This window comes from Entelurus aequoreus, linkage group LG12 (assembly GCF_033978785.1).
Source record: "Entelurus aequoreus isolate RoL-2023_Sb linkage group LG12, RoL_Eaeq_v1.1, whole genome shotgun sequence".
Lineage (NCBI taxonomy): Eukaryota > Metazoa > Chordata > Actinopteri > Syngnathiformes > Syngnathidae > Entelurus > Entelurus aequoreus.
The window spans coordinates 56,352,534-56,363,083 of NC_084742.1; positions in this window are offsets into that span (position 1 = coordinate 56,352,534).

The following is a 10,550-nucleotide window of genomic DNA, read 5'->3' on the forward strand; positions in this document are numbered from 1 at the left end:
TCTACGGGAGCTTTATTTTGCAACTCACATCGAAGCAAATGCGCCACAGCGTCAATTCCACTCCTTCAACAATCGTTATTTCTTCGCAGTCAAAAAATATATATTCATATATTACATTTATACTATCATTTACGCCAGGGGTCTCAGACACGCGGCCCGCGGGCCAATTGCGGCTCGCGAGACGCTATTTTGCACCTTAATATGAAAATGTAATGTTAGTGCGGCCCGCAAGTTTTATATGAATGGCGCTCGACAGCGTCATACTTGCCAACCCTCCTGATTTTTCTGGGAGACTCCCGAATTTCAGGGCAACTATTCTCTCAATGTCTACCAATTTTCACCCAAACAACAATAATAAGGGCGTGCCGTGCTGGCACTGCATTTAGCGCCCTCTACAGCCTGTACAAACAGCGTGCCGGCCCAGTCACATGTTGTATTTGACTTCTGTACACACACGTAAGTGACTGCAAGACATACTTGATCAATAGCCACACAGGTCACACTGAGGGTGGTCGTATAAACAACTTTAACACTGTTACAAATATGCGCCACACCAAACCCATTTCGGGAGAACATCCGCACCGTAACACAACATAAACACAACAGAACAAATACCCAGAACCCCTTGCAGCACTAACTCTTCCGGGCTACAATATACACACCAGCTACCACCAAACCTCGCCCTCCTCCCCACACATCAACCCCCCTTCCGTGCGTCAGTTGAGGTGGGCGGGGTTTGGTGGCAGCGGGGGTGTATATTGTAGCCCGGAAGAGTTAGTGCTGCAAGGGGTTCTGGGTATTTGTTCTGTTGTGTTTATGTTGTGTTACGGTGCGGATGTTCTCCCGAAATGTGTTTGTCATTCTTGTTTGGTGTGGGTTCACAGTGTGGCGCATATTTGTAACAGTGTTAAAGTTGTTTATACGGCTACCCTCAGTGTGACCTGTATGGCTGTTGATCAAGTATGTCTTGCAGTCACTTACATGTGTCTGCAGAAGCCTCATACAACATGTGACTGGGCTGGCACGCTGTTTGTATGGTGAAAAAGCGGACGTGACGACAGGTTGTAGAGGACGTTAAAGGCCTACTGAAATGCGATTTTCTTATTTAAACGGGGATAGCAGACCCATTCTATGCGTCATACCTGATCATTTCGCGATATTACCATATTTTTGCTGAAAGGATTTAGTAGAGAACATCGACGATAAAGTTCACAACTTTTGGTCGCTGATTAAAAAGCCTTGCCTGTACCGGAAGTAGCGTGACGTCACCGGTTGTGGAGCTCCTCACATCTGCACATTGTTTACAATCATGGCCACCAGCAGCGAGAGCGATTCGGACCGAGAAAGCGACGATTTCCCCATTAATTTGAGCCAGGATGAAAGATTCGTGGATGAGGAAAGTGAGAGTGAAGGACTAGAGGGCAGTGGAAGCGATTCAGATAGGGAAGATGCTGTGAGAGGCGGGTGGGACCTGATATTCAGCTGGGAATGACTAAAACAGTAAATAAACACAAGACATATATATACTCTATTAGCCACAACACAACCAGGCTTATATTTAATATGCCACAAATTAATCCGCATAACAAACACCTCCCCCCTCCCGTCCATATAACCCACCAATACAAATCAAACACCCGCACAACACACTCAATCCCACAGCCCAAAGTACCGTTCACTTCCGCAAAGTTCGTACAGCACATATATTTCCCCAAAGTTACGTACGTGACATGCACATAGCGGCACGCACGTACGGGCAAGCGATCAAATGTTTGGAAGCCACACCTGCGTACTCACGGTAGCGCGTATCCAACTCAAAGTCCTCCTGGTAAGAGTCTCTGTTGTCCCAGTTCTCTACGTGTTTGTGTTGCTGCAGCCAGCCGCTAATACACCGCTTCCCACCTACAGCTTTCTTCTTTGCTGTCTTCATTGTTCATTAAACAAATTGCAAAAGATTCACCAACACAGATGTCCAGAATACTGTGGAATTTTGCGATGAAAACAGACGACTTAATAGCTGGCCACAATGGTGTCCCAAAATGTCCGCTACAATCCGTGACGTCACGCGCAGACGTCATCATACCGAGACGTTTTCAGCAGGATATTTCGCGGGAAATTTAAAATTGCACTTTACTAATCTAACCCGGCCGTATTGGCATGTGTTGCAATGTTAAGATTTCATCATTGATATATAAACTATCAGACTGCGTGGTCGGTAGTAGTGGCTTTCAGTAGGCCTTTAATGGGCTTGGTCTCATCTAGTGGCCAATACTAATGTAGTATTGATGTTTTTTTAAAATTTATTTAGCCATTTTATGCTTGAAAATGCTTAATTTAGCTTGCATGCTTAAAAAATGTGTGCCCTAAAAAAGTGGTGAGGGGCGACTGTACATTCAGCATTGACATGTATGACAACAACGTCACTTCCTGTGTGTACTATCACTTAACAAGTGTCACAAAATGTAGTATTTGTGTTGTTTGATATACTTTTAGGCAATATTGGGTATTTTACACCTGCACGTCAAATAACGCCTGAAACTCATGTAAGTCTAGCGACCTTTAGTGGCTATTAGATGAACTGCATACAGCAGGGTCTTATATATTGATGCTGCCATGGGAGTTTTTTACATTACATATCTAGACAATTGGAAAATATGTGAGATTAGAATTTTTTTAATGTTTATAAAAATGTTTAATATACAGTAATAACCACAATAATAAATAATATTTAAGGAAACTAATCAGTCATGTCATCAGCATTCTTTAAAAAAGGGTTCCCACCATTTCTTCCAATTAAATATATTTAAAAAAAAACCATCAATATTTTTCAAGGTGGGAATGCATACAAGCATGTAAGCACACATCTTTAAAATGTATAATTGTGAACAGTAAACTAAAAGTGTATATAACTTTGTAAAGATTTTTGAAATGAACTACTACAGTACTAACACACAAAATGTACTTATCCTTTTGCACCAGCAGAGGGCGTTAGAGAACTTAATTTACACCATAGTCCATGTTAAACAAAGTACAAAATAAAAACTTCAACAAATATATAAAGATAGTAAATAATATGAACATTATAACAATAATAAAGATTTATATAATTTGACAAACAATATTAATAATAATATAATAATGAATGGATGATAATCAAACAATAATAATAATACAGTATAAATAATAATAAATAAACATTAAAAAAATATTTTTTCATTTAGTTAAATATGTTTTTATATTAACAGTTTTAAAATCACTTTTACTGTAAAACATTACCATGCATACTGCAGGCTAACTTGCTGTCGTGCTCACCACACAAGCAGCCTTTTCGGATCATATCATTCAACATGTATGAAAAACAAAATGCTCAGAGACTAAACGTGTCACCTTAAATGTAACACACCTTCTCCAATCAACACAACAGCCTTGACGTCCCTGCTTGTTTGAACACAACAAACGGCGCGTCCTGCACACCATGCACATTCCATTTTCATTATTAAAAGAGCGAGGGCAGCAAAGCAAACTGAGCGTCCTCTGTAGTGGACATTGTCGATGGGTGATTAAAACATAAAAACATACAACAATCTAGAGTGTGTTGTACTGTATGTGATGCTTGTGATATTTTATGTTGTCGGGACCGTTCAAACCGGGAAAAGGATACACGTTTCTTCAGAGTTCCGCGAGAGTTAACCAAGAAGGGCGAAAGATGTCAAGATTTTACGAAAGACGACGACAAAAGTAGCTCACACTCCAGTCCAAGGGAGCAAGTCAAAGAGTATGCACTGATCTCTTCGTTAAAGGTTTGTTTGATATACTTTTAACGTTTAGTACTTCCCATTGAAGTATTATCTTGTTATTGTTTGTATTTTATTTTAACGTTTAAAAAAAAAAGTTCTTGCTACGAGTGTTCCATAAAACTCGCCGACACTAAATAAAATATGTCAAATGTGAGCAAAACCTAAAAGAGTTTAGTTTTTTACCAAAGACAACAATCATAAATAATATTTCAGCACATACACAATGTTGACATCTATAGTTACATTTTGATAAAAAATCATAAATTAATATTTTAGCACATACACAATGTCGACATCTATAGTTATATCTTGATAAACAATCATAAATGAGTCTTTCAGCACATACACAATGTTGACATCTATAGTTATATTTTGATAAAGACGGGGAAAACACGCAACTCGTAAACGTCTCGTGCAACAACAACAACAAACATGGCTGTAGACGCGAAGTTAACTCATAAAATGCAACCTTACCCGAGCAAAAACGATGCATATTTATCCGGAAGAGTCTTAATACCAATGTCCTTGACCCAGACACACACAAAGAAGTTGTAGACCTCCATGCTTTTACAAGTTTCATCTGTTTTGTCGTGTACAATGATGTCTGGAGCACCAGATAGGTCGATATGTCTGGGAACATATAATCCTTGATATGACTTGTCAAATCTTTTTTTTTTTTTAAGTATAAAGACATATTCCATGGCGTAGTTAGATTTTTTTGCTCGTATTTGCTCTTAGTGGTAAGATTTAGGCCCCTTGCCTACGCAGATAGTTCGCACTCTGTTTGCTACGCAGTAACCATGTTGGTTTGGTGGCTCACCACTTCGTTTAATTTCGATACCTTTGTGGAGCGCAGTGAACACTGCATTTGGTTCCAGGATCACACTTTTACTACGTATCCGGGCCGTATTCCCAAAGATTCACGGTGACCAAAATAGCCAAAAACTAAGGAAATCCTTAGAATTTGATTTTTTCTTAGAATTTCCCCTAAAAGTGAAGAGTTCCCAGCACAGGTGGAGAAAATCCTCAGTGCTGAGCTCTGTAGAACTTGCACCTGGCTCGCTGACAACAAGCTATCCATCCACTTGGGTAAAACAGAATCCATCCTGTTTGGGTCCCACATCAAACTTAAGAGAGTCAATCACTTCACCATAAAAGTAGGTGACAGTGTCATCACCAGGAAAGATGAGGTCACCTACCTAGGTTCCATTCTAGAGGCTAACCTTTCCTGTGATAAAATGGCAACCAAGGTAATCAAAAAGGTTAACCAACGAACGAGATTTCTCTACAGAATTTCCTCTCTGGTCAACAAAAGCACCTTGAGGATTCTGGCGGGAACTCTCGTTCAACCCTTTTTCGATTACGCATGCACCTCCTGGTACCCTAGCACCTCCAAAACCCTCAAATCTAAACTCCAAACATCTCAGAACAAGCTAGTCAGGTTACTGCTAGACCTCCACCCCAGATCCCACCTCACTCCTACCCACTTCTCTAAAGTGGGCTGGCTCAAGGTGGAGGACAGAGTTAAACAACTTGCACTGAGCCTAGTCTATAAAATCCGCTACACCTCCCTGATACCGAAGTACATGTCAAACTACTTCCTTAACGTAAATGACCGCCATAACCACAACACCAGGGGGTGCTCCACTAACCACGTTAAACCCAGATTCCGAACTAACAAAGGTCTTAACTCATTCTCTTTCTATGCCACATCAATGTGGAATGCGCTCCCAACAGGTATAAAAGAAAGGGCATCTCTATCCTCCTTCAAAACCGCTATAAAAGTTCACCTCCAGGCAGCTACAACCCTAAACTAACACCCTCCCCGGATTGCTAATAATCAAATGTAAACAATCAAATGCAGATATTTTTTCTTATGCCTTCTGATCTCTCTCTCTCTCTCTCTCTCTCTCTCTCTATGTCCACTACTTGATGTCCATATCCCCACCCCCCCACCCCCCACCCCACCCCCCCTCCACACTCCTGATTGTAAATAATGTAAATAATTCAATGTGATTATCTTGTGTGATGACTGTATTATGATGATAGTATATATGATAGTATATATCTGTATCATGAATCAATTTAAGTGGACCCCGACTTAAACAAGTTGAAAAACTTATTCGGGTGTTACCATTTAGTGGTCAATTGTACGGAATATGTACTTCACAGTGCAACCTACTAATAAAAGTCTCAATCAATCAATCAAAGGCACAAGACCTTGGTGCAACGTTGGTTATGCATACATGCCCCTTTAAAACGGACTTTGAGCCAATGTTCCAAAATAGATGTACCTGTAAACTGAGACAATGTTGACGTCTAACGTTGGATCCACATTGTTGGTTGGGAAATGACCAAAATTCTATAGTCAAATCAACTTCAGAACCCAACATTGAATAAACGTTGTCAAAATCATGTTTCAACGTTGCCCCAGACCAGCGGCAGCGAACAGCTACAATCAATCGCTAGCAATCAGCACACCTGGGACTGATGAGGGCAAGCTGAATAAAGACCAGTGGACCCAAGGATCCTGGCCGGAACTTAATCCTGTTACTTGTAAGCATCCCGTGTCTGGCTTCCCTCCGCATTCTGGATCTCTCCCTGTGACTTCCTTGATCCCGCGTCTCATGCCCCTTTTGTGTTTCCCGCAGTGCTTCCTGTGTCCTTCATCTTCGAGCCTCGACTCTCCCTAGACTTTGGACTGCCTCCCTCGATCCTCGACCCCCCCCCCCCCCCCCCCGCTTTGCACACGGACCTCTCAACGCCTCTCTCAGCCCCACGTACCAAACCACTTGTCTCACGGACCTTCTGCTTTGTCCCTCCTCTCGCCCAACACAACACTAGGTAACACACACTACAGCTAGTCACACACATAGCCTCACACACACACTATTGGATTTTGACACACACCATCCTATAGTTTATTAAACATTATTGTTCATTATTTATTATATGATATTGTTTATATATCTATAATCAATACATAGAGCTATATTGCCCCCTTGTGGTTCTGTGCCGTCACAACTCCTTCTTCAACCACAACAGAAATGACCAAATTTCAATGGTCAAATCAACATCATAAGACAACATTGATTAAACGTCGTCAAAAAGCATGTTTCAACGTTATGATTGAGCTGTTCACCATCAAGACCTAATTCAACAAGTTCTCAACGTTGTTTCAATGTCTTGTGCCTGCTGGGTAGATCCTAGCAAAGATAAAAAGCAATTCCTAAAGAATTTGAGCTCATAAGAGAGCTCTTAAGGTGAGAACAGGGAAGAGGACTTTTATGAGTTCCTTAAAGTAGCAGTAGAGTGGAAAAACAAGTAGCCTCTATATTGAAGCTATTATCATATATATCTGATTTATGGCACTAAAAGACTTTTAAAGTTTGCGAATAAATAGATATAATCAAAATAGTATAAATCTCACTGAGATTCCTGAGCCATTTTGAGAGATAATGAGGAAGCCAGTCACATGATCATGTGAAGTAGAGGAGTAACCACAGATCCCTTCCCCATCAACAACAATGCTATACAAGCAGACTTTGTGAGAGACAACGACGATTACTTTGGGAACAATTATGATGCAGAACCTTATATTTTTGAGCCCAAACACAAAGAGGATGAGCAATACGTTTTAGAAGTCGAGTGCTAATCGGATGTCGCTTTATTGTTACACTATAGCATTAGCAACATTGCTAGTTGCTAAACATACAAACTAACCATAATAAATCACAATACAACAAATACTTATTGTAATATTTACGCTCTCGCTGGGATGCCGACCGACAGGACGCTCACATAATACCGTTTACATGAAGAATCACTCACAATCCTCACAAAGGGTTAAACAAATTTGCTGCAACAAGCGTCTTTTTTGCCATCCCGGGGGTTGTGAAAGTGGACCAGTCTCTCAGTCCATGGCCACATTTGTCTGCTAGCAGGTGAGAGATGCATGAATTATAATCTCAAGTTTACTTTTAGCAAGTTTGATACAAAGCAGAAGCAGCCGCCGGCTCAGTTTTGTCACGCTTGGGTCGCATTTTTATGTGCGGGTCGTTCTCCCAAGATGTAGACGGAAACTCCGGAGGCAAGGTGCAGGTAAGGAAATGATTTATTCCTCATAAATCATTCAAAAATACAAAAACCTTCATAACAATATGTAATATGTACAATATACACACTGCAAGTATATATATAATGTAGTAACAGACACCTCCATAATAATATGTAATATGTACAATATACACACTGCAAGTATATATATAATGTAGTAACAGACACCTTCATAACAATATGTACAATATACACACTGCAAGTATATATATAATGTAGTAACAGACACCTTCATAACAATATGTACAATATACACACTGCAAGTATATATATAATGTAGTAACAGACACCTTCATAATAATATGTAATATGTACAATATACACACTGCAAGTATATATATAATGTAGTAACAGACACCTTCATAACAATATGTAATATGTACAATATACACACTGCAAGTATATATATAATGTAGTAACAGACACCTTCATAACAATATGTAATGTGTACAATATACACACTGCAAGTATATATATAATGTAGTAACAGACACCTTCATAACAATATGTAATATGTACAATATACACACTGCAAGTATATATATAATGTAGTAACAGACACCTTCATAACAATATGTAATATGTACAATATACACACTGCAAGTATATATATAATGTAGTAACAGACACCTTCATAACAATATGTAATATGTACAATATACACACTGCAAGTATATATATAATGTAGTATCAGACACCTTCATAATAATATGTAATATGTACGATATACACAGTGCAAGTATATATAGAATGTAGTAACAGACACCTTCATAACAATATGTAATATGTACAATATACACACTGCAAGTATATATATAATGTAGTAACAGACACCTCCATAATAATATGTAATATGTACAATATACACACTGCAAGTATATATATAATGTAGTAACAGACACCTTCATAACAATATGTACAATATACACACTGCAAGTATATATATAATGTAGTAACAGACACCTTCATAATAATATGTACAATATACACACTGCAAGTATATATATAATGTAGTAACAGACACCTTCATAACAATATGTAATAGGTACAATATACACACTGCAAGTACATATATATAATGTAGTAACAGACACCTTCATAACAATATGTAATATGTACAATATACACACTGCAAGTATACATATAATGTAGTAACAGACACCTTCATAACAATATGTAATATGTACAATATACACACTGCAAGTATATATATAATGTAGTAACAGACACCTTCATAACAATATGTAATATGTACAATATACACACTGCAAGTATATATATAATGTACTAACTGACACCTTCATAACAATATGTAATATGTACAATATACACACTGCAAGTATATATATAATGTAGTAACAGACACCTTCATAATAATATGTAATATGTACAATATACACAGTGCAAGTATATATAGAATGTAGTAACAGACACCTTCATAACAATATGTAATATGTACAATATACACACTGCAAGTATATATATAATGTAGTAACAGACACCTTCATAACAATATGTAATATGTACAATATACACACTGCAAGTATATATATAATGTAGTAACTGACACCTTCATAACAATATGTAATATGTACAATATACACACTGCAAGTATATATATAATGTAGTAACAGACACCTTCATAATAATATGTAATATGTACAATATACACAGTGCAAGTATATATAGAATGTAGTAACAGACACCTTCATAACCATATGTAATATGTACAATATACACACTGCAAGTATATATTTAATGTAGTAACAGACACCTTCATAATAATATGTAATATGTACAATATACACACTGCAAGTATGTATATATATAATGTAGTAACAGACACCTTCATAACAATATGTAATTTGTACAATATACACACTGCAAGTATATATATAATGTAGTAACAGACACCTTCATAATAATATGTAATATGTACAATATACACACTGCAAGTATATAGAATGTAGTAACAGACACCTTCATAATAATATGTAATATGTCCAATATGTGCTGTATTTTCATCATTTTAATCATTGCCGGAACTAATTTTTTCAGCGCATTTATTTCCGTTTCCATAGCAACGCACTTCTGACTTCTGACAGCAAATGTGTGTTCCTACTTCCGGAAAGAAACGCGAGTGTGTTTTCTAATCATGGCAGACTTGATAACAAAGAACAGAGATTACTATTTTTAGACACGTGAGGATTTTTTTGTCAAATAGTCAGGATTTTTTTGGTCAAAAAATCAGGATTTTGTGGTCAAAGAAATCAGGATTTTTTTTTTGGTTAAAAAATATCAGGATTTTTTGGTTATAAAGTCAAGATTTTTTCAAAATTTCAAAAGTCTGGATTTTTTTGGTCAAAAAGTCAGAATTTTTTTGGTCAAAAAGTCAGGATTTTTTTGGTCAAAAAGTCTGGATTTTTTTGGTCAAAAAGTCTGGATTTTTTGTAAATTTCAAAAAATTTGGATTTTTTCTAAGTGTCAAACAGTCTGGATTTTTCCCATGTGTCAAAAAGTCGGGAATTTTTTTTGTCAAAAAGTTGGGATTTTTCCCATGTGTCAAAAAGTCGGGAATTTTTTTTGTCAAAAAGTTGGGATTTTTTCTCTAATTGTCAAAAATTTGGGATTTTTTCC